We start from the raw sequence: 25,377 nt of genomic DNA, 5'->3' as shown, positions 1-25,377 counted from the left end.
CGGGAAAAAGATACTGCAAGAACAGGACCAATGACGCCTGAAGAGAATCGTTCAACGTGACGGAAGCGCAACCCTGCCGCAAATTGCTGTAGATTTCATTGCTGAACCATCAACAAGTGTCAGCGTGGGAACCATTCAACGGAACATCATAGATATGGGCTTTCGGAGCCTAAGGCCCATTCGTGGACCCTTACTGACTGCACGGCAAAAAGCTTTACGCCTCGCCTCGGCCCGTCAACACCGACATTGGGATGTTGATGACTGGAAACACATTGCCTGGTCGTACGGGTCTCGCTTCAAATTGTATCGAGCGGCTGGAAGTGTACGGGTATGGAGATAACCTCATGAATCCACGGACCCTGCATGTCAGCAGGGGACTGTTCATGCTGGTGGAGGCTCTGTAACGGTGTGAGGCGTGTGCAGTTGGAGTAATATGGTTCAAATGGCTCTAAGCACTATGAGACTTAACATCTGAGGTCATCAGTCCCCTAGACTTAGAACTACTTAAACCTAACTAACCTAACGACATCACACACATCCATGCCCGAGGCAGGATTCGAACCTGCGACCGTAGCAGCAGCGCGGTTCCGGACTGAAGGGCCTAGAACCGCTCGGCCACAGCGGCCGGCGAGTGATATGGGACCCCTGGTACGTCTAGATACGACTCTGAAAGGTGACACTTACGTAAGCATCCTGTCTATCACCTGGAACCATTCACGTCCATTGTGCATTCCGACGGACTTGGGCAATTCCAGCAGGACAGCGCGACACTCACACGTCCGCTGGCCACCAAACTCCCCAGACACGAACATTATTGAGCATACCTGGGATGCGTTGCAACGTGCTGTTCAGAAGAGGTCTCCACCCCCTAGTACTCTTGCGGATTTGTGGACAGCCCTGCAGGATTCATGGTGTCAGTTCCCTCCAGCACTAATTCAGACATTAGCCGAGTCCATGCCACTTATGCGTGCTCGTGGGGGCCCGACACGGTATTAAGCAGGTGCACCAGTTTTTTGGCTCTTCAGTGTATATTATCACTCAGTTTCTAGATGTTTCACCACATCTGGTTTGGGAACCTAGTAAGACACTGACTGCATACGTAAATAAAGAGATCGGTATGTCGTAAAGCCTGATAGGTATGCGACACACCTAACGTGCAGGGGTAACGCAGGTTGATCTTAACTGAGGAAGGTTACTAGGAAAACTACCGCAGACTACCGTTACTTATGGTAGCCTACGGTAGCTTTACAACTCTAGTTGTTGCTGATGTGAGACGCACACATACTGATGGAGTCCTCGGTTGTGCATGTTGCAGGAGGGCAGATCCATGGCAGCGTCCGGCGGGGGCGCGCAGACGCTGGGCAGCCGTCGCTGAGGACCCGGTCCACTGAGATCTGCGTGAGTAGCGCCGGCTGGCTCCTCTGCTCTGCTCGCCTCTCCAAAGGCGCGTTTATTTCAGACGGACCGGCCCGTAATTAATTACGGCAGCGACGGCGGCCGCTCGAGTATGGCCCAGATTCAGATCCATACACTCGTATTAATTTAGTTCCTCGCGGCACACGCCGCAGGCGCTTTGAATGAAATAAGTTCAAGACCTCTCCTGCGGCACACTGGTGCAAATTAATTAAGGCACTGAAAGCGACGTTTAATTTTCGTCTTTCCCGCTGGAAATTAAGCCCCTCTTGTTATGGAATCTCCTGCCTCCTTCTGCGTTGCGCCTTTTCCAGATTTGACGTCTTTGTAATCGTCCCTTTTGTTGCGGTGATGTAATTCTAATTATTCCGGCGGTGCTCTCGTTTTTTTGACGCGCCGTAACCTTGAAGCTTCATTTTGATAATGCCACAGGACATCACTGAAATTGCTGTTTCTCGGCTTACTCACTTTATATTATTTTTTCGAAGCTTTCGCTTATTACGCAATTGTAGAAAATGAAATTTTTCACCTCTTGGCATCTTACCTACGAAGAAAAAAGAATCTGACATTGGAAAGGTGTGTCTGTCTTCTCATTTCCTCTGGAACATTTTTTTCTTCAGAAATGAGATATATTTTAATTTTATAATCGATTCAGGGGATATCTTCAGTTCTTTAGATCACATCATTATCATTAGCGTGATTACCACCGTCATTTTTCGTCCACTGCCGTAGAAAGATCGTCCTACAAACTCCTCCTCACCTTTCTCTTTACATTTCAAATTACACTATCTAATCAAAACTATTTGGACACGTCATTATAATCGGGAATTGACCACTAGAAGTCACGAGAGGCGGATGCAACAGTATAAAAGAAGGCGCGAAGTGTTGTGTTTACGGCATGAAAGGAAGAATGAATTGATTGTAGGTGTTAATAACGATAATCGTCCTTTACCTCCTCTGCATTACTGCAGATGGCGTGTCACTGAGCACATTTGTTCTGTGCATGCAGTACACGTGAGACGCCTAGTTGTTTCCACTGCACTGTGTGGAATACGAAGGTTCTGTTATAGTTCACTAACCTGCTGTCTTCAAGTTGATGTCCCCAGCACAGAAAACAGCACGCAGGTCGTATGTTCTGTATCTTGAAGCTGAAACTGACTTTTAGCGAGGTTCTATTCTGAAATAATGTGTCGCTTCTTTGGGATGCCACTCGCGTATTTTAATATAGCCACACGTCAATACTACATGATCTTAATACGACAGCTTCTGATACAGCAAAGTACATGATCAAGCACAATGTTTACGAAAATGTATTTTACACTATTTGTGGCACATGTCTGAGCCTCATGACTACCGGAGTGAACCTTTTAATACTGAAAACTGGCAAACACATCCTGCCACAGACAACATGACTGTACATCTCGACTGCTTAATCCAGAGTGACGAACAGGAAATTAAAAGTTGGAAACATATCCTACGACAGACAACGTGTCTGTTCTTTTCGACTGCCTAATCCAGAGTGACGAACAGCGCATTGCCGGCCAGAGTGGCCGAGCGGTTCTAGGCGCTACAGCCTGGAACCGCCCCACCGCTACGGTCACAGGTTCGAATCCTGCCTCGGGCATGGATGTGTGTGATGTCCTTAGATTAATTAGGTTTAAGTAGTTCTAAGTCCTAGGGGACTGATGACCTCAAAAGTTAAGTCCCATAGTGCTCAGAGCCATTTGAACCATTTTTTTTTACGAACAGCCCGGACCACTTCGCGCGCCACACCAGAAAAGGCGTGACCCGAACGCTTCCGAAGTGCTTCGTCTGCAATTTCGTCAGTCTTTTGTTTTTGATTTAAATTGTTGTTAATAATTCTAAAATGACATTGATAGCCAGCTGTTGAGAGATATTTATATTAAAAAGTGAAGTCAGTCCAGTGAGTAGTTTAACTAATAATAATAACTATACTTTAACGTTTTGGCGCCCTTGCTCCGAACACAGCAGCCAATCATAGAGCAGTAGCATTATGCAGGCGGTCTTTCTCACGGGAATGGTATCGAATCTAACATCTGTCACAGGTACCTCACACCACATTTCGTCATCTATATACTTCTTGCATCTCCACTGCTCTGGGAACAGCTTCTTGGAGCCTAATATAATGGCTGACTAAGCCAGAGATATTACATGTTGTGAGCAGAAAAGTAGTAACAGCAGAATGGTCATTGGATGCCACATGACTAACAAACTCATTAGGGACATTTCAACTCTTGTAAAGCTGCCCAAGTCGACTGTTGGTGATGTGACTGTGGAACGGAAACACGAAGTAACAAGCACGGCTTAGCCAAAACCAGGGAGACCTCAGTTACTGACGAACAGGATGCCGTGTCATCCGAACAAGACACTGCCAGGGCAAAAACACCACAGGCGCAAAGATGAGTGCTGGCGCCAGCGCCGTTGAGACTCGCCACTTGCGCCAGTTCCATCCACGTCACGGGCGGCGCTGAGGATGAAGATACCGACCTCGCCTCGGCCAATTGCCGGCCGAGTACAATACGCCAATGACCGGACGACAACGGACAGAAGCCTACTCGGAAAAGAGAAGAGCAGCTTTCGCCCAATTGGTTATAGCTCATGGTCCAGGGGTGACTTAGGCAGGGAACGTCGGTTAGTGAACTCTTAGAAGTGAACAGACAGTTGTTGTAAATTGCATTTGCTATGTATTGTGAAGTTTACCTAAGATTATCTGCAGTGAGACATTGAGGACCTTTTTTGTGTTATACACTCCTGGAAATTGAAATAAGAACACCGTGAATTCATTGTCCCAGGAAGGGGAAACTTTATTGACACATTCCTGGGGTCAGATACATCACATGATCACACTGACAGAACCACAGGCACATAGACACAGGCAACAGAGCATGCACAATTTCGGCACTAGTACAGTGTATATCCACCTTTCGCAACAGTGCAGGCTGCTATTCTCCCATGGAGACGATCGTAGAGATGCTGGATGTAGTCCTGTGGAACGGCTTGCCATGCCATTTCCACCTGGCGCCTCAGTTGGACCAGCGTTCGTGCTGGACGTGCAGACCGCGTGAGTCGACGCTTCATCAAGTCCCAAACATGCTCAATGGGGGACAGATCCGGAGATCGTGCTGGCCAGGGTAGTTGACTTACACCTTCTAGAGCACGTTGGGTGGCACGGGATACATGCGGACGTGCATTGTCCTGTTGGAACAGCAAGTTCCCTTGCCGGTCTAGGAATGGTAGAACGATGGGTTCGATGACGGTTTGGATGTACCGTGCACTATTCAGTGTCCCCTCGACGATCACCAGTGGTGTACGGCCAGTGTAGGAGATCGCTCCCCACACCATGATGCCGGGTGTTGGCCCTGTGTGCCTCGGTCGTATGCAGTCCTGATTGTGGCGCTCACCTGCACGGCGCCAAACACGCATACGACCATCATTGGCACCAAGGCAGAAGCGACTCTCATCGCTGAAGACGACACGTCTCCATTCGTCCCTCCATTCACGCCTGTCGCGACACCACTGGAGGCGGGCTGCACGAAGTTGGGGCGTGAGCGGAAGACGGCCTAACGGTGTGCGGGACCGTAGCCCAGCTTCATGGAGACGGTTGCGAATGGTCCTCGCCGATACCCCAGGAGCAACAGTGTCCCTAATTTGCTGGGAAGTGGCGGTGCGGTCCCCTACGGCACTGCGTAGGATCCTACGGTCTTGGCGTGCATCCGTGCGTCGCTGCGGTCCGGTCCCAGGTCGACGGGCACGTGCACCTTCCGCCGACCACTGGCGACAACATCGATGTACTGTGGAGACCTCACGCCCCACGTGTTGAGCAATTCGGCGGTACGTCCACCCGGCCTCCCGCATGCCCACTATACGCCCTCACTCAAAGTCCGTCAACTGCACATACGGTTCACGTCCACGCTGTAGCGGCTTGCTATCAGTGTTAAAGACTGCGATGGAGCTCCGTATGCCACGGCAAACTGGCTGACACTGACGGCGGCGGTGCACAAATGCTGCGCAGCTAGCGCCATTCGACGGCCAACACCGCGGTTCCTGGTGTGTCCGCTGTGCCGTGCGTGTGATCATTGCTTGTACAGCCCTCTCGCAGTGTCCGGAGCAAGTATGGTGGGTCTGACACACCGGTGTCAATGTGTTCTTTTTTTCATTTCCAGGAGTGTATTACAAGCAGTGTTGCAGACTTCGTTATTCAACTAGGTACAAAAATAAGTAAACCTTTTAACTCATTTGTGTGACTTTGTTACTAGTTTGTTGCAGTGCTGTAGAACCTTCGTTCTCCTATCCTGTTACGTGATGCTGGGGCATAGCTCTGTAACAGTGGCAGGGAGAAATTGTCTTAGCGGTGTACCACACAAGAAGCCGTTTCACGAACTCACATATTTGGCATCCACAGCAGTAGCGATGAGGCCTTTACAAAACTAGCGATGAGGATTTACAAAGCAGAAACCGTAGAGCATTGCGGAGAGTAAGGTATAAAACTGCATGAAATCGACAGAGGTAATCATTTGTGAGTTCCAAAGTGCCACCCGGAGTCAAGCTAGCAAAACTGTGCTTAGGGATTTAAACGAATGGGGTACGATGGTCCAGCAGCTCCTCATAAGCCACATATTTATAAACTCGATGCTAAGCGACGCTTGAGGTCGGGTAAAGAACGACGTCACTGCACAGTGGATAACTGGGAACCATAAACCACGCCATGCCGGTGGAAGGATCTGGGTTTTTAGAATGCCTAGAGAACGTCACCTGCGACATCTGTAGTGCCAACAGTGAAGTCCGGAGGGGATAGCGTTGCGGTATGAGGATGTTTTTAGTAGTTCGGGTGTGGTCGTCTGCTTGTGCTCAAGAAAACGCTATATCCTGAAGAAAATGGGCACATTCTACGTCATCGTGCGCTGTGTACAATAGGGCAACAGTCGCAGATAATTTCAAAATGATGGAGCACAGCAATCAGTCGTCCTTTTCTTTCAGGTTTTATTAAAGCAAATCTAGATTTCGGCTAGTGCCTAGCCATTATCAGTGCACTTTTTCATAGATTCACTACATGTCCTAGTACGTCAGTCTCCTGTTGTTCGGGTTTCTGTCGCAGTTCATTCAAAATTACTGTATAATGAAGGTAGGCTTTGCGGAGAACACACAGAACTGTGGCAGAAGCCCGAACAGGCCGCTCGGGGTAGCCGAGCGGTCTAAGGGGCCTTGTCATCGTTCGCGCGGCTGTCTCCGAGTCCTCCCTCGGGCATGGGTGTGTGTGTTGTCCTTAGCGTAATTTAGTTTAAGTTAGATTAAGTAGTGTGTAAGCTTAGGGACCGATGACCTCAGCAGTTAGGTCCCTTAAGACCTTCCCACAAATTTCCAAATTTCCAAAGCCCGAACAACAGAGGATTGATGTACTATGACATGTATTGAAACTATGAAATAGTCCTCTGATAATGGGTAGGCACTGCCCAAAATCTAGTTCTGGTTTAATAAAACCTGAAAGAAAAGGACGACTGATTGCTGTGCTTCATCATCTTGAAAGTTCATGTCACTGTCGCTGAGTGAATCCACATTCCTAATCGAAGGTAACTTGAGTTGGAGATAATGACTGTATCTGCAGCATCTGCTATAAAGCAGCATCAGTGACGCAATGATTTGTAGACAATAACATTCCTGAAATGGACTGGCCTATCCAGAGTCCCGACCTGAACTCCATGGAACACCTTTGGTATGAGATGAGTTTGAACGTAGACTTCGCTCCCGATCCCAACATCCACCATCACTAACTTCTCTACCTTCAAGAACCGTATACTAAGCCGGAAGGGTCCCCAGTATGTCAATAACTACCAAGGGCAACATCCTATGGCAGCGAAAATAGTATTTAACAAGGCCGGTACTATGATAAAGATATCACAGTGTACATGATGGAAGCCACTAAAGGAATATTTTAGGGAATAGGTTTAAAAAATGTATTTCAAAGGCCAAGTCAAATCTTTACAAATTTACTCCTAGAACAACTTACGCTGTGCCTACATGACACAAGTTGCCTGTCTTTCAAAACTGAGGCAGTCCTGTCCACTTAAAGCTGCTGACAAAAGGCACCCTGAGACCTCTGCTGAAACTGCTAGCGAATTCACGCCATTGGTTTTAGCCAATAGCGTCCGTGAGATACAGGTCACGTGTGTGGGCGCTGGAGTGTTCTGCGGTGCGGAATACAGTTGCCTCTCTCTCCTGTAATCCAGACCTCGAGCAGAACAGACGTCTTTTCGGAAGGCAGAGCCTCTGGCTCTGTTGTTCACGACCAGCCACCAACGTAAGTTAACATGAACCGCTTCCCCTTCCGTTGCCCATTTCAATTAATTGTTCGACCTCCTAGACTGGCCTAAACCTGGTAACTTCCGACCTTAGGCGCGCCCCTTGTATGGCATACACTGAAATATATTCTCTTTATTGTACGTAATTTCCTGTTCTGTCATTTAACGGGAATCCTGGATGCCCACTCTCAAGTCTTGACCGCCCGACCTCCTGCACACTGTCGTCACGAGGCATATGTAACAACCTCCCCCCCCCCCCCCCAACCCTTCACTGACCATATACAGTACAACAGTATTGATCAGAACACGTAATCTGTTAGGAAGTGTCAACTGGGAAGGAGAGCTGCATCTTGGTTGCTATGTCTTTATTTAGTCACGATATCGGTAAGTATTTGCTAAAGTTAAGACGGTATTAGTCATCTAGGATAAATTAAGCCTCTTCTTTACGCCATTGATGCAAATGCGAAGTCAATATTGTAGCATAGCTGCCCGACTGATAACTGTGGAAGATGACTAGAAGAAGCCATCGTGGAACTCAATCTACAAATACTGAATACATCTCGCAATCCGCCAACATACGGAAGGGAGGGTCGGAGCAATGTCACTCTAGCAAATATGGCAGCAGCGCGCCCTGTGAAAGCCAAAGGATTGAGAGTGAAATGACATCGAGTGATCACAGTATCAGACGCCACATCGTCACTGAAGGGAAATCCAAGATACCACAGGAAACGTGCGCATGACGCCCAAATCCATTATCAATAAGGCTAACTTGGAAGAATTCAGAAGAGAGTTTCAGTGTCCAGAGAGTCCTTGGCTGGATGACGATGGAGACGTTAAAGCCGAATTACTGAGAGCGGCCGTAGATACTGCAATGGAAGCGTCGATACCTATCAGGAAAGCTCCTTCTAGAGGTATAACTTGCATCTGTACCGAGGCGCTGCAAAAATTAAGATGTGAAACAAGAATAGCCACGAAGTTATAACAGAGCAGCATGATACAAAAAGAAAGAATCCTAAGACCACATAGGTACAGTAAGGAAGAGTTATGGAAAACGAAAATGGAACGAAGGAAACACTTCGTGGAGACTAACTTAAAAACCCGATCCCCGGGGAGTAACATACAAAATAGTCTGGGAAAAGAGGACGATCGCTGACAGTCTTGTCCACGCTCAAAGGAAATTATGGAACAGTAACAGAAAGTTGGGAACAGTCAGCTGCCCTACTGATGAAAAGACTGCTTCCTGACAACGAAGAAAAAGTCGAGGCAGAAGATCAGCTTAGATCACGGACTATGTTACAGGAATACTTTAGAAACAATAGGCTTGTGTACCCCTTCGCACAAAAAGAAATTAGGCAAACAATTCTCAGGCTAAAAATGAAAGAAAATCACCAGTACTGGACGGAATCCCAGCCGACATAATACAAGCCTTATGTAACCAAATAGGCACCTGCTAAAGTGAAGTGCACAACGAGTGTCTCTTGCAAAGAAGGGCACCTATACCGTGGAAGAATGCCGAGGTAGTGATTATCAGTAAAAGGGAAGAGCGGGATCCGATTATACGAAAATCCTACTGACGAATTTATCGTCTGAACGTTCTTGGTAAGATATTTGAAAAGTTATTACGCAAAATATTATAAGTTTATAGACCACTACAAGGGATGAACCCTCACATATACGGATTTAGAAGAGGTAAATCAACTGAAAACGCAATTAATAGGGCGATCTCGCTAGTGACAGATACTCATTTTACGTACACTCTATTGATCATGATCGATATTACTGCCGCTTTCGATAACCTATGGTGACTGTCTCTCTTTAGTCGCCTTAGGAAGTTGGAGTGTCCAGAGGCACTGCACAACCACCTGAGAGACTACTGTTGCAGAAGACATGCAACTTTCATATGCCCAGGAAAGGAAATAACGAAGACCATAACAAAAGCCTGTCCGCGGGGATGAGTCTATGGACCAGAGAGCTGGGATACAGCATTGGAACCCGTACTAGAGAAGTCAGATGACAGCGGTAACATAAGAGGACTGGTAGCATTTGGAGATAACGTGCTGTTCGTTGTAAGCGGTGACTCCAGAAGAGTAAAATGTAAATGTGTGACTAGGGCCTCCCGTGGGGTAGACCGTTCACCGGGTGCAAGTCTTTCGATTTGACGCCACTTCGGCGACTTGTGCGTCGATGTGTATCAAATGATGATGATGAGGACAACACAACACCCAGTCCCTGAGCGGAGAAAATCTCCGACCCAGCCGGAAATCGAACCTGGGCCCTTAGGATTGACATTCCGTAACGCTGACTACTCAGCGACCGGGGACGGATTGCTGTTTGTATGATTCTTAGAATATCTAAATGTGAATGAAAATAAATTGAAATATTATTTTAATTTGTATGTTACAGTCAGCTGCAGCTATTTTATTCAAAACATAGAGACTTGTTTATATTAACAGTACTGCTAGCCAACTTGCACCTAATGTCAATCTGCTTGATCCTTGTCAAGTCGATCTTACACCACACACTCATGAGGTTAAGAGTTTGGAGCAGGATGTAAGAAATCTTAACAGAATAGGAAGGTAGGGCAGAGAGTATGTCACTGTGATCAGTTCAGTGATAGGGTTGATCTTATCAGAATCGACAGCAAACCAACACGGACAACGATAGTTCAGGTATACATGCCGACGTCGCAAGCTGAAGATAAAGAGATAGAAAAAGTATATGAGGATATTAGAAGGGTAATACAGTATATAAAGGGAAAAGTATATGACGATATTGGAAGGGTAATACAATATATAAAGGGGGATGAAAATCTAATGCAGTTGTAGGGGAAGAAGTAGAAGAAAAGGTTATACGAGAATAGGGACTTGGAACAAGGAATAAGAGAGGAGAAAGACTAATTGAGTTCTGTAACAAGTTTCAGCTAATAATACCCAATACTTCGTTCAAGAAACACAAGAGGAGGAGGTATACTTGGAAAACTCCGGGTGATACGGGAAGATTACAGTTAGATGACATCATGGTCAGATTCCGAAATCAGATACTGGATTGTAAGGCGTACCCAGGAGCAGATATAGACTCAGATCACAATTTGCTAGTGATGAAGAGTAGGCTAAAGTTTAAGACATTAGTCAGGAAGAATCAATAAGCAAAGAAGTGGGATACGGAAGTACTAAGGAATGACGAGATGCGGTTGAAGTTCTCTAAGGCTATAGATACAGCAATACGGAATAGCTCAGTAGGCAGTACAGTTGAAGAGGAATGGACATCTCTAAAAAGGGTCACCACAGAAGTTGGGAAGAAAACATTGGTACGAAGACGGTAACTGCGAAGAAACCATGGTTAACAGAGGAAATACTTCAATTGATCAATGAAAGGAGGAAGTACAAAAATGTTACGGGAAACTCAGGAATACAGAAATACAAGTCACTGAGGAATGAAATAAATAGAAAGTACAGGGAAGCTAAGACGAAATGGCTGCAGGAAAATTTGAAGTCATCGAAAAAGAAATTATTGTCGAAAAGACAGACTCAGCGTACAGGAAAGTGAAAACAACCTTCGGTGACAGTAAAAGCAGAGGTGATAACATGAGGAGTGCAAAGGGAATTCCACTGTTAAATGCAGAGGAGAGAGCGGATAGGTGAAAAGAATACATTGAAAGCCTCTATGAGGAGGAAGATTTGTCTGATTGATAGAAGAAGAAACAGGAGTCGATTTAGAAGATATCGGGGATCCACCATTAGGATCAGAACATAAAAGAGCTTTGGAGGACTTAAGGTCAAATAAGGCAGAAGGGATAGGTAACATTCCATGATAATTTCTAAAATTATTGGAGGGAGTGGCAACAAAACGACTATTCACGTTGGTGTGTAGAATGTATGAGTCTGGCGACATACCATCTGACTTTCGGAAAAGCATCATCCACACAATTCCGAAGACGGCAAGAACTGACAAGTGCGAAAATTATAGCACAATCAGCTTAAAAGCTCATGCATCCAAGTTGTTTACAAGATTACTATACAGAAGAATGGAAAAGAAAATTGAGGATGCGCTAGATGATGATCAATTTGGCTTAAGGAAAGGTAAAGGCATGAGAGAGGCAATTCTGACGTTGTGTTTAATAATGGAAGCAAGACTAAAGAAAAATCAGGACACGTTCATAGAATTAATCGACCTGGAAAAAGCGTTCGACAATGTAAAATGGTGCAAAATATTCGAAATTCTGGAAAAAGTAGGGGTAAGCTATAGGGAGAGACGGGTCACACACAATATGTACGACAGCCAAGAGGGAATAATAAGAGTGAACGACAAAGAACGAAGTGCTCGTATTAAAAATGGTATAAGACAAGTATGCAGTCTTTCACTCCTATTGTTCGATCTGTACATTGAGGAAGCAATGATGGAAATAAAAGAAAGGTTAAGGAGTGGAATTAAAATTGAAGGTGAAAGGATATTAGTGATACGATTGGCTGATGACATTGCCGTCCTGCGTGAAATTGAAGAGGAATTACATGATCTGGTGAACGAAATGAACAGTCTAATGAGTACAGAATATGGATTGAAAGTAAAGCGAGCAAAGACGAAGGTAGTGAGAAGTAGCAGAAATGACAACAGCGAGAAACTTAACATGAGGATTTGATGGTCACGAAGTACATGAGGTTAAGGAATTCTGCTACCCAGGCAGTAAAATAATCAATGACGCACGGAGCAAGAAATCCATCAAAAGCAGACTAGCAAAGGCAAAAAGGGCATTTCTGGCCAAGAGAAGTTTACTAATATCAAATAACGGCCTTAATTTGAGGAAGAAATTTCTGAGAATGTACGTTTGGAGTACAGCATTGTATGGTAGTGAAACATGGACTGTGGGGAAACCGGAACAGAAGAGAATCGAGACATTTGAGACGTTGTGCTACAGACGAATGTTGAAAATTGGGCGGACTGATAAGGTAAGGAATGAGGAGGTTCTGCGCGGAGAGGAAAGGATTATGTGGAAAACACTGATAATGAGAAGGGACAGGATGATAGCACACCTATTAAGACATGAGGGAATGATTTCCATGGTACTAGAGGGAGCTGTAGAGGGCAAAAACTGCAGAGGAAGACAGAGATTGGAATACATCTCACAAATAATGGAGGACGTTGGTTGCAAGTGCTACTCTGAAACAAAGAGGTTAGCACAGGAGAGGAATTCGTGGCGAGCCGCATCAAACTAGTTAGAAGAGAGACGACAAAAAAAGTGTGATTTCTTGAGAAGGACAGAAAAATATGTTCTTTAATGTTAAATTTAGTCCATTGTACTATGCAGTAAATGGCCAGCGTGTAACCATCCCGTGAAACTAATCATATACACATATTCTGTAATCCGATCCGTCACATATCATTTAAATTAAAAAGTCGCGTTGAAATGATCCAGGAAAGACGTAACTAACTAATAACAGTATGTAATATTATCCGTTTGTAATCTGTATTATTATCATATTCCATGAAGGAATGTCATACTAACATATCTCTTGAAGGCTTGGAAGTATATCGTATCTAGATCAGGAAGAAGCCTTCGCAGAAGTGTATGACTTTAATAGGTACCAGAGAGATAGAGGGCAGCGGCTTGGCAATAAAAGATGTTATTGGCTGTCGACTGAGTGGGTTAATAGCTGTGAACGGAGGAAATTTCTCTTTGATGTGTGCTCGTGACACGATAGCCGCAGAAGCTTGTAAAGCACGCAATGCGAGCTTGCACGGAACTCGTTGCCGTGATGGAGACCTCTGCGTGCCGACGTGTCTGTCGTTCTGCAGGGGGTATGTGAGCAATAATCGTTATATCACGCTTATGGCAATGAGTGCACTTTCGGCAGAAATGCCCTCTGCCTACTGCTGCTCGTAAACTGATTAGTAGAAGGTCTTCGATTCAGTGGAGGAACGAGGTTAAACTCCCCTAGATTTCAACGTTGTCGGAGGTTCTTTGGCGAATTCTTCATACATACACTGCGATCTCTTACCCCTTGTTGATCGTGTGCCGAGCGACGAGGAGCAGAAATTAAAAACAGCTAAATTACTTAAAAATTTTGAGAACATTTGTGCAGTGGTATACGTAAGTTTTGTCGCATTTCCAAGAGCGTAATCCGATGACGTCTTTATTGTAGTGGGGATCAAAAATATCGAACTACAAATAATTGTTTCAAAATCTTTCTATCAACAATGGTCAAAATGATTTCCGTTTTTGGATCCTTACATGTAAGTCATGACATAGAAAATAGAAGTGTATTTATGCGAGGGGTATTCGCAAAGTAAAGTCCGATTTGGTTCGAAATGGAAACCACAGTGAAAATTCAATGGAGCTCTGCACATGTGTTAGACAGTGTCTTTAGTGTGCCTGTCGATCGCTTCACGTCGCTCTTTTCAGTTCACAGCGCAAAGTGATCACGTAGAAGTGCCTAAAACAACAGTGTCTCCCGCCAAGCATGTGGATCTGGTGAGAGATTTCGCCTGAAGCTATGCAGCTCACATAACATAAATGTCGTGCGTTTCTTTCGTCAGGACAATTCTCAGCCGCATTCTGCAGGGGCAATGAAGACGCTCCTACAACGTTCTGGATGGGAAGTGTTTGGTCACCCACAATACATCCCTTAATTGGCTCCCTCCGATGTTCATCTCTGCTCACATGAACCGCTGTCTATGAAGACAACATTTTGCCACAAACAACGAAAAGCAGACCAGTGTAGAGAATTGGCGGAAGGCACAGGCGGTTGCTTTCTGCGGGGAGGATACTGGAAAGTCTGTACAACGCCACGACAAATGTCTAAGTCGGAGCGGTGACTATTTAGAAAGGTAGCTGGAAGGTGTGGTTAACTGTTGCGAACAAAAAAAATTTTGATTTTCACTTTGGTTTCCATTCCGCGACCGATCGGATCTTACTTTCCGAACAGTCCTCGTAATACAAGAGATGAAGTAAGTTGTGAACTGAACATTTAAATAAATATTACTTCAATAAAAACTACAAGTTTACTCTTACCAGTCACAATTTATTTTATTTTCACTACATGCTTCAATCATCCATCAGATGGATTTTTATAAATTAACACGACATGTACTGTATGTGTTGTGTTTACGACTTTGATGTAACTTTTGGCAATCCACGATCCTTTCTACGTCGTATTTATATCAGATACACTATCTTATCAAAAGCACCTGGAGAGCTATCAGTGGACATTGGTATGGGTTGTGTCCACCCTTCTCCTTTATGACAGCATCGAGCGAGGTAGCGCAGTGGTCAGCACACTGGCTTCGCACTCGGCGGAACGACGGTTCAAATGCGCGTCCAACCATCGAGATTTAGGTTTTCTGTGATATCTCTAAATCGCTCCAGCCAAGTATCGGGATGGTTCCTTTGAAAGTACATGGCCGATTTCCTTCCCATCTTTGAAACATTTCGAGCTGTGACTCCGGCTCTAATGACCTCGATGTCGACTGGACGTTAAACTATTATATTCTTTCCTACCTGCTTCCTTTATGACTATGTGAACTCCGTTGGGGATATTTTCAGTGAGGTGTTTGCATGTCTATGAAGGAAGAATGGCAGCCCATTCTTCCTCAAGAGCTGAAACCAAAGAAGCTAAATAATGTTTCACACTATTGCCTGGAACGAAGTCGACTTTCAAACATCCCAAAGGTGTTCCATTGCGTTCAGGTCGGGACTCTGGATAGGCCAGTCCATGTCAGGAAAGTTATTGGCTACAAACAATTGTCTCACAGGTGCTCCTTTATGGCAGGATGTATTGTGATGCTGATACAATTATTGTCTTCGAACTGCTGCTCTACCGTACGCATCACACATTGTTGTAAAACTTGTTCATTTTCTTCAGCATTCACATATTCCTCAGCATTCAACGTTTGCTTTAGGGCAATTAAACTACCACACTCTAACCACGAAAAACATCACCATACTGTAATATCATCTGCTTCGTGCGTCACTGTAGGCACTTTACATGACGTCAGGTAACGTTCCCCAGGCATCAGCCAAACACCAACACTTTCATCAGATTGTCATAGGGCATGGGGTCGTTCATCATTTGAAATCACACGTTCCCAATCATCCACTGTCCAGTGAAGTCGTTCTTTACACGACCTCAAGCTCAGCATTGGCTACAGAAATGTGTGACATGAGAAGCTGCTCAGCCATTGTGTTCCAATATTTTTAACTCCCTAAGCACAGACACTGTGCAAGCTGGACTGCTGGTAGCACTTTGGAACTCAAGAATGAGTCCTTCCGTAGATGCGATGCCAATCTTTGCAGCAGCTTCCGCCATGTTCGACGCTTCCTGACCGCCAGTACATAAGATCTGCATGGTTTTGTTTTAACTGTGGTTGTTCCTTTAGGTTTCGTCTTCAGAATCACATTGCCAACAGTCGACTTGGACACTTTCATAAGGGCTAAAATGTCCCAGGAGGATTTATTGCTTAGGTGACATACATTGTCTAGTTCAGATTCGAAGTCACTGAGCTTTCTTAACGGATCCATTCTGGCGTTACTGCTTGTCTACTGACACACAACTCTCCCCGCCTCCTTTTGTACTGTCGGGTCAGTCTCTCTTGACGTCTAGTGCTCAATTCCACAATGCGTGAGAATATCCAGATATTTTTGGTCAGATAGGGTACACTTTGTTTGCAGAGTGTATGTGATGCAAATACTACAGAAAGAGAGCGTATAACCCTTGGAGAGTCACAAGTTACATCAAAGTCGTACAGACAACACATAATGTATACTTCGTATTAGTTCTTATAAACCCACTTGAAGATAATTGTTTCAGCAACAGAAACACGCAGTTAAAATAAAATGTAATTGTAAACTTATAGCTTTAATTGATATCAGTAACAGCCACGGTAAAGCCTAACCAAAAATGTTCGCATTTACAGAATTTCCTGCTAAGGAAATTACACATGTATGGCTCAGTGGGTAAATGCCAAGTTCAAAGGTCCGCGCCTATTGCTTTTATGTTGTTTTCTATCACTTACTGCTTCTTTCACCTTCAGTAATTTTTATTAATGTGAAAAATGCCAAATTATACGTAGATCGGAGTCTACATTAAATTGTGCGTCCACACTGTAACTAGTTGGCTAACTCAGTTCAAAGATGGGATGATGGCAAAGGCACACATCTACAGCTACATCTACGCAAACCACCTTACGGCATCTAGCGGAGGGTACTTGCTGATCACTCACACTTCCCCCTTTTTTATTCCAGCCGTCAATGGTCCGCGGGAAAAACGGATGTTGGTAAGAATCCGTGTGAGCTCCAATCCCTTTAACTTTGCCTTCATGGCCTTCTCGCGAGATATACCTAGGCGGAAGCAATATATTAGTTGAGTCAAGTAGGAACGTACGTTCTCGGAAGTAATATTGGATGAATATCTCTAGGACGTCATTACGATTACTAAACGAACTCGGACGAAACGCACAGCGCTTCTCTGGATCTTCTGTTCCTCTTCTGTATTTTGTTTCTGTTCTCTTCTCTACTTCCTCTCTCAATCCTAACTTGTAAGACTCACAGAATGACGAACAATACTCAAATACGGGTCAAACCTAACCTTACACTACAAGATTTTTAATGTATATGACTGCTTCCAGTGATTGTTCCGCAATCGCACTATCATAAAATAAAGGTGTTTTCCTACCATTTATATGCAATACGTTACATTTGTTTGTGTTGATGGTCAACTGCCAATCCCTTCACCAAGCGTCGATCTTTGCAAGTCTTCCTGCATTTCGCTGCAATTTTGTAGTGTTCTAACTTTTCCATATGCAACAGAGTCATCCGCAAACAGCCTCTTGGAAAGCTCTCTGAATCAGTTCTTCACGCCAACTGCCACGGTTCACGTGTACAACAACAGTGGTTTAGCCGGTTTTTATGTTTACATTGTCATAAGTCTTAGATACGACGATGACATGTGCACATTTCGAAGATTACTTCAAGCTTAACATGTAAAGCATAGTCGTATGCAGCGTACCACACGATAATGGCCTAAGGTCGAAATTGCAGTTGTGAAAATAAATACTTTCTGCAGTCACTGGCCGGCCGCGGTGGTCTAGCGGTTCTAGGCGCTCAGTCCGGAACCGCGCGACTGCTACGGTCGCAGGTTCGAATCCTGCCTCGGGCATGGATGTGTGTGATGTCCTTAGGTTAGTTAGGTTTAAGTAGTTCTAAGTTCTAGGGGACTGATGGCCACAGATGTTAAGTCCCATAGTGCTCAGAGCCATTTGAACCATTTTGCAGTCAATGGCGAAACGATGTCTTTTGAAAAGCCTCTTGAAGCTTCCGATCTTTTGCGCCAGGCCATACATATTTCGCGGGCAAATGCTCTACCGACTAAGCTATCCAAGCACGATCCGCGATCCACCCTCAAAGTTTGTTCCGCAAGCTATGCAGGAAAATTTAAGGTTGGAAGGCAGGAGAAGAAGTACTGGCGGGAATAAAACTTTGAAGGAGGATCGTAAGTTGTGCTAGGATAGATCGGTCAGTAGATTACTTGACTGCGAAACGCCAAGGTCCAAGGTTCGAGACCCGGCCCGGCACACAGTTTTTATCTGCTAGGAAGATTTAAATCTGCATCCACTCCGCTGTAGTGTGAACATTGGCTCCTACAACAAGGAGCGGGCTGCTACCACGGACAGAGAGAGTTTTTCTGCTGCGGCCGGAGACAGTTAAATGGACTGCCGGCACTGCCTGATAACTACGAGTATTACGCCTGAACACATTACTAGGAGACGGCAGTGAAATGACACTTCATTGCGAAATTTTTGCAACGTGGACTAGTTCGCACGTGCCGTTCGAACTCTCATAGGAACAACGTAGCTCCAGGGAATGAATCATCACCTAACAACGATTTTGATCTACAGCTAGTTCTACGCCTATACTCCGCGGGCCTCCTTACTTCTAGAGGTACCGTCACCTTTTACTCACTTCCGTGTACCATTTGCCAATGTCGCGTGGAAAGAAATATTGTCGGTAAATCACCTTAGGAGCTCTAATTGCTCTGATTTTTATCGTCGTGATCATTTTGCGAGACACATGTGGGAGGGGATATTACGTTGCGAGACTCTTCTTGGAACATACGCTCTCGGAGCTTCGACCGCATCCCACTCCCTGATGTACTATGCTTTCCTTGTAGCGTCTGCCATCTGAGTTCGTTGAGAATTTTAATGCTCTTGCTCCAATAAAAGGATTCTGTGATGAAATATGCCACTTTTCGTTGGATATTCTCTATCTCTTCTATTAATCCAAACTGCTTAAGTTCGGAGGCGTTGAGCAATAATAAAGGAGTCGAACAAGTATTTTGTAAGCTACATTTCCTTAAGATTCCTGCCAGTAAATCCCCTTTTTGGCGCCTGCTTTTCCTATAGTTTTTATGGGTTTTCATTGCTCTTTAGGTCACTTAGGATGGTTAGTCCGAGGTATTTCTCGGTAGTTACTGTTTCCAGTGATTTATCACCAACAGCTTAATCGAACAGTTTCTCTTCGCTCTTTTATGCGCAATCTGTTACATGTATCTACCTTGAGGATCAACTTTCATTCCTTGCACTGATCGTCGATGCTCTGCAGGTTCTCCTGAAATTATCTACAGCCTTCTGGCGTTGCTACTTAATTGCACACAACGGCATTATCTACTAACATCCTTATGGAGCTTCCGACGTTACCAACTAGACACATTAATATGTGCTGTAAACAGTAATGATCCTATCAAACTCTCTTGGCGACCTCCTGAAATTACCTTTGTATTTGTCGATTTTGCTACTTTAAAAACGACGTGTTGAGAAGAAAGTTCTGGGTCTAACGATAAATATGGTCGACAGTAAACACAGCTGTTAAACTACCGTAGCCTACCATAGACTGTCACAGACTGTGGTAGTTTTCCTAGTAGCCTTGGCCAGTTATGTTTACGTTAGATGGGTTGCATATCTATTGGGGTTACATTTTGATCGCTTAATTTGCGTATGCGATCAGCGTCTTACTAGATTCCTATAGAAACCGGAACCGATGGATTGCATAGAAACTGAGTGAGGATGTATAAAGGGTCGCGTAACATAAACAACATTTTTCTTGGACATAGTTATCCTCCTGTCTGATAATTAAAAATGAACAGTAATTAAACCAAGCTTAAAGTCGTCTGTGTTTAGTTCGAGTCTTATTCGAAAATTGTTGCTTTGTAATGTGAAACGGAAAGTTGTTGCAGTAGAAATAAGAAAAAAATTCCAGGTTTATCTTACAGCGCTAGGAAACGCAGTTTCCTCAAAAAGAGTTAAAATTTAAAAAATTCAAAATAAAAACGTATCGAACAATGCTTCAATACTTCGTAGAGTTTATATCAAATATGTCTCTGTTATTCCTGAAAAAACTTTGCCATTTCTCAATAATAACAGCAAAATCTTACCTTTGATCATGATGAAGAACGATGTATCGAGTATAAGATAGTAATAATTAAATAGATTTTTTTATTTTTGTGTATGTAAACAGTGTTTGCATGGAAAGTAATTGTTTTGGCTACATAAAATCTCAGAAGTTACGCTATCAGCTAATTTTTATGGCTTCTAAAATGCAGATTACATTTTATAAGGAAGCAAACGGTCAGTAGGCTAACACTGAACGGTGTTGGTTCCATTTATGTGCAAAAGAAACAAACAGGAAACAAAGAGAATTCCTCGGCTCCCAGTTTCTAACTTATGCATTAATTCTTGTTTCTTTCCCTATCAATGCTACCAATACTACCGGTACTCCTACCATTTACTATGTCATTTCTGTACTGTACAAAAACAACCGAACCTTAGCTTTGATAGAGCGCAACTCTAATAGCAAAGCGCTGCCGTGTTCAAACTAATCTTCGGGCGAAGAGCGCTTTACGTATTTACGTTCAGAGCAAAGCAATATGGCAATTTACAGTATACGGAACTAACTTTTGTTTTCATACCACAATAGTGATTACATGTTTCACAATGAAACAATAAAGGCCGTATGATATCTTGTTAAGGTTCTCGAAAGAATGCTAACACTGAAACATATTTTTAAATATTGTTTTGCTTTCTTCTGCCTTGTTTAACATACACTATGTGATCAAAAGTATCCGGATACCGCCAAAAACAAACGTTTTTCATATTAGGTGCATTATGCTGCCACCTACTGCCAGGTACTCCGTATGAGGGACTTCAGTACTAATTAGACATCGTGTCAGGGCAAAATGGGGCGTTCGGCGGAACTCACAGACTTCGAACGTGGTCCCTAGGTCGACTATTTCCGATGTGCTAGTGACGTGGAAACGTGAAGCGACACGTACAATACAATAGCTTATTGGCCGACCTCATCTGTTGACTGACAGAGACCGCCGACAGTTGAAATGGATCGTAATGTGTAATAGGCAGACATCTATCCAGACCATCACACAGGAATTCCAAACTGCATCAGGATCCACTGCAAGTACTATGACAGTTAGGTGGGAGGTGAGAAAAATTGTATTTCATGGTTGAGCGGCTGCTCATAAGCCACACATCACGCCGGTAAATGCCAAACGACGCCTCGCTTGGTGTAAGGAGCGTAAACATTGGACGACTGAACGGTGGAAAAAAGTTGTGTGGAGGGACGAATCACGATCCGATGGCAGGGTGTGGGTATGGCGAATTCCTGGTGAACGTCATCTGCCAGCGTGTGTAGTGCCAACAGTAAAATTCGAAGGCGGTGGTGTTATGGTGTGGTCGCGTTTTTCATGGAGGGTGCTTGCACTCCTAGTTTGTTTTGCGTGGCACTATTACAGCATAGGCCCACATTGATGTTTTAAGCACCTTCTTGCTTCCCACTGTTGAAGAGCAATTCAGAGATGGCGATTGCATCTTTCAACACGATCGAGCACCTGTTCATAATGCACGGCCTGCGCGCGGAGTGGTTACATGACAATAACATCCCTGTAATGGACTCGCCTGCGTAGAGTCCTGACCTGCGTCCTATATAACACCTTTGGGATGTTTTGGAACGCCGACTTCGTGCCAGGCCTTACCGGCCGACATCGATAGTCTCCTCAGTGCAGCACTCCGTGAAGAATGGGCTGCCATTTCCCAAGAAACCTTCCAGCACCTGATTGAACGTTAAGCCTGCGAGAACGGAAGCTGTCATCAAGGCTAAGGGTGGGCCAACACCATACTGAATTCCACCATTACCGACGGAGGGAGCCACGAACTTTTAAGTCATTTTCAGCCAGGGTATCCGTGTTTGTGTGCATAGTTCACGAGTAACTGCGCTGACTAATTACAGATTGCGGCAGACTAAGGAATGGCCAATACGGCAGTAAGGTTGTTATTGTGGTGCCGTGCAGCGTACTCTTTGCAGTGGCGGCTCTGTCCTCTGGAGGCAGATCGATAGCGTTAAGCCGCGGCTGCGAACGAGTCCCTCGGTGCCGCTCGCCGCAGCTCCAGCTGTCTTGCACAGCCCCTGCAGGAATTGCTGATGCTACCTGCGGGACTCACTCGCTTTGCAGGTTGCATAACCACCACAGCTTATACACTGGGGGACGCTGCAATAGCAGAGCTGTTTGCCTTTTATTCCTGATTAAAAGAGAGCTGTATCCCAACAAAAGAAGGCAGCGCTGAAGTACCTCCATACACATTGCTCTCTTGTCCTGCCAAAGCTTAGTACGGATTTCAATCAGTACGTAAAAAATCGCTAAATAAACATAATTATGGCTTTGTCGGATTAGATTGCGTCTGGATGAATATTAACTTTGAAGCGAACGTTTCTCTGCCTCTTAAATGTAAAATTTGTCTCGTGAGCTAGTCACTCAAAAGTTACTAGGTATATTTTTTTCCCTGTAGCTTACACTTCCTAATATTTTTATAACTGTGTATATACAATAGCATTCTGCACTTTTGTTTCTTCTCGTTACAGTACTTCGTTCTGATGACTATTCATTAGAATAGAAACCAGTAGTCTGTAATATGTGCACCAATACGATCAAGACATTTGTGGATAAAAGAGTATTTCAAATAGATCGCGTCCGCCACTATTATAGTATCAAATTTCGTCGAAAGAGGCTCTTCTTCATCATAAATCTTTCCACCTTGTTGGCAGCTCTCCATCTGGATCTATTACAAACTAACTTTTTTTGATTTCCGCATAATTAGAGACTCCTGGTTTATGTACAATTTGTTTTTAAAATGCCAGTCGCTCTCTTTTTCGGGATACGATTTCTTGTAATGTTATTTCTAGAACATTTACAAGAAGCTGTCTGTGTCGTATTATGTGACCAATCCACCCCTGTTTACTTTGCCCTGTTGTTTCTATGAATGGCTTTGCCTCGATGGTACTTTGCAGGACTTTACGGTTGGTGGTTTTATTTGTTTGCTTTGTCCTTAACAGGTGTCTGCAGCACCATACACCGAACGCTTCAAGAGATTTCATTTCATTTTTACCTCTTGTCCACGCTTCGCAGTCACAGACAAATTAGTTCCACATGCAGCAGCTCTCAGCTATCTTTTCCCCCATTGCAGTAATTACATTGTTTCAACAAATCTCTTTTTTTATTCATGAATATTGCTTTTGTTTATTTAAATCTTTGGTTTATGTCTTCTTTGCTTCTTTCATCTTCTGTTATGTTACCGCCTAAATATTCGTAAATTTTTTTTTATTTCTTCTAATATTAATGTTTACTTATTTTGACCTCTTGGAACGCATGAGTATTTCTGTTTTTTTTTGTTTTTTAATAATCTCTACTTTGTACTTGTCCCTTAGGACTGTATCCATAACCTCCAAGATTCTTTGGAGAGTTCTTTCAGGTGGAGCTGTCGCAGCTATGTCATCCGCAAACCTCAGTTCGTGCATTCTTTCTCCATTTAGGCTGCTACCTTTACAGTATTCTTTGCACTCATTTATTGCATAGTCTATGTAGATGTCGAATAGGAATGGAGAGAGGGTGCATCCTTGTCTGACGCCTTTAATTCTAGCTTCTTTTTGCGTATTTTTTACTTTACTGTCGCTGTGTGTTATCTGTATGATTTTTTCTTCATTCTTCTATCTCTCTAGTCTAGATTAATCAATTTAGAATTTAAATAAGTTTGTTGCAGTGTCGAAGGTGTACAAAAGCTGTGTAATTTTTTTCTTTCGACCCTAATGCTTTCTTCAGTTACCCTCCGAAGACATAATATACCCTCACTTGCGCTTCTGCCTTCTCGGAAGCCAAATTGGTATTCAGCTAAATTGTCTACAATTTTGTTCTTAATGCGTCTGTGTATTATTTTTGTTAATATATCAATTGTTTCCTTTGCTGGTTTAAATGGCTCTGAGCACTATGGGACTCAACTGCTGAGGTCATTATTCCCCTAGAACTTAGAACTAGTTAAACCTAACTAACCTAAGGACATCACACACATCCATGCCCGAGGCAGGATTCGAACCTGCGACCGCAGCGGTCTCGCGGTTCCAGACTGCAGCGCCAGAACCGCGCGGCCACTTCGGCCGGCTTCCTTTGCTGCAGTTGTTATAATTTTTGTTGGATTTTTCCAATAGTGGTTAGTTATTTGAAAGTGGGTAGTTACTTTGAATCCCCTGTACGTCCTCTAGGCTTGGCTATGCTTGGCAAATGCAGACGAGCGACGGAAGCGTGCCTTTCCTTCTACGTGAGCTTCTTGCGTGGTTCTTTTGACATACTTCTGACATATCGATGATGTTTCGTTGAATGGTTCGCACGCTGACACTTTTTGATGGCCCAGCATTGAAATCTACATCAATTTGTGGAATGGTTGCACTTCTGTCACGTTGAACGATTCTCTTCAGTCGTCGTTAGTCCCTTTCTTGCAGGACCTTTTTCCGGCCCCAGTGATTTCGGAAATTTGATGTTTTATCGAACTCCTGATATTCATGGTACACTCGTCAAATGGTAGCAGGGGAAAATCCCCACTTCATCGCTACCTCGGAGATGCTTTGTCCCATCGCTCGTGCGCCGACTTCAACACGACGTTCAAACTCACTTAAATGTCGATGACGTACGATTGCAGCAGCAGTAACCAATCTAACAACTGCGCCAAACACTTGTCTTATATAGGTATTCCGACCGCACCGCCGTATTAACTATGTTTACGTATCAGTAACTGAATACGCATGTCTGTACCAATTTGTTTGGCGGTTCAATGCATCTCTTGGTGAGTAGATTGTCAACGTATTTTAAATTTGGTCAGTAACTACAAGAAATATTCGAAATAAATTTTTTGTTGCTCCTGGAAACCGTTAGATAACCTGCAACTGGGACAGTGCAGCATGAACCGGGTTAGCAGTTTTAATGTTAAAGACTATACAGTGACTACATCGATAAGGCGAAACTGAAGGCACTAACGGCGATTCCGTTTGCGTTTCCAGGACAGGATGTCGATGACAGGCAGTCTGATGCCATTCGATACGAGCAGCGAGGTCGGCTCTGGCGGCGGAGGAAGCGGAAGCGGCGGAGCCGGGGGCGGCAGCGGCGGCGGGAGCGGCGTCGGAGGCGGCGGGGGCGGCGTGCTCAAGTCGTCGCTGTCGGCGGGCCCGTCGCGCCAGCACGCGGTGCAGGCGTCGTCGTCGACGTCTGCGTCGGCGCCGCTGCTGAAGCGCCGGCGAGACGAGGAGGCGGGCAGGGGTGGCTGCCGGCCG

At 44.4% G+C, this 25,377-nt stretch overlaps 1 long non-coding RNA gene across 1 annotated transcript in view; it reads left to right on the top strand.

Moving 5' to 3' along the window:
- The window catches only part of LOC124613133, a 540,266-nt gene extending 515,018 nt beyond the window's left edge, over window positions 1-25,248 (top strand). Inside the window, exons 3-4 of the long non-coding RNA XR_006979608.1 lie at window positions 1,316-1,398; window positions 25,108-25,248. This is a non-coding gene — a long non-coding RNA (uncharacterized LOC124613133). The remainder of the gene's footprint in view (window positions 1-1,315; window positions 1,399-25,107) is intronic.
- The last annotated feature ends 129 nt before the right edge of the window (window positions 25,249-25,377 follow it).

The sequence above is a fragment of the Schistocerca americana genome, chromosome 4 (genome assembly GCF_021461395.2).
Source record: "Schistocerca americana isolate TAMUIC-IGC-003095 chromosome 4, iqSchAmer2.1, whole genome shotgun sequence".
In the NCBI taxonomy this organism is placed as follows: domain Eukaryota; kingdom Metazoa; phylum Arthropoda; class Insecta; order Orthoptera; family Acrididae; genus Schistocerca; species Schistocerca americana.
This window is presented reverse-complemented; position numbering and strand designations above follow the sequence as displayed.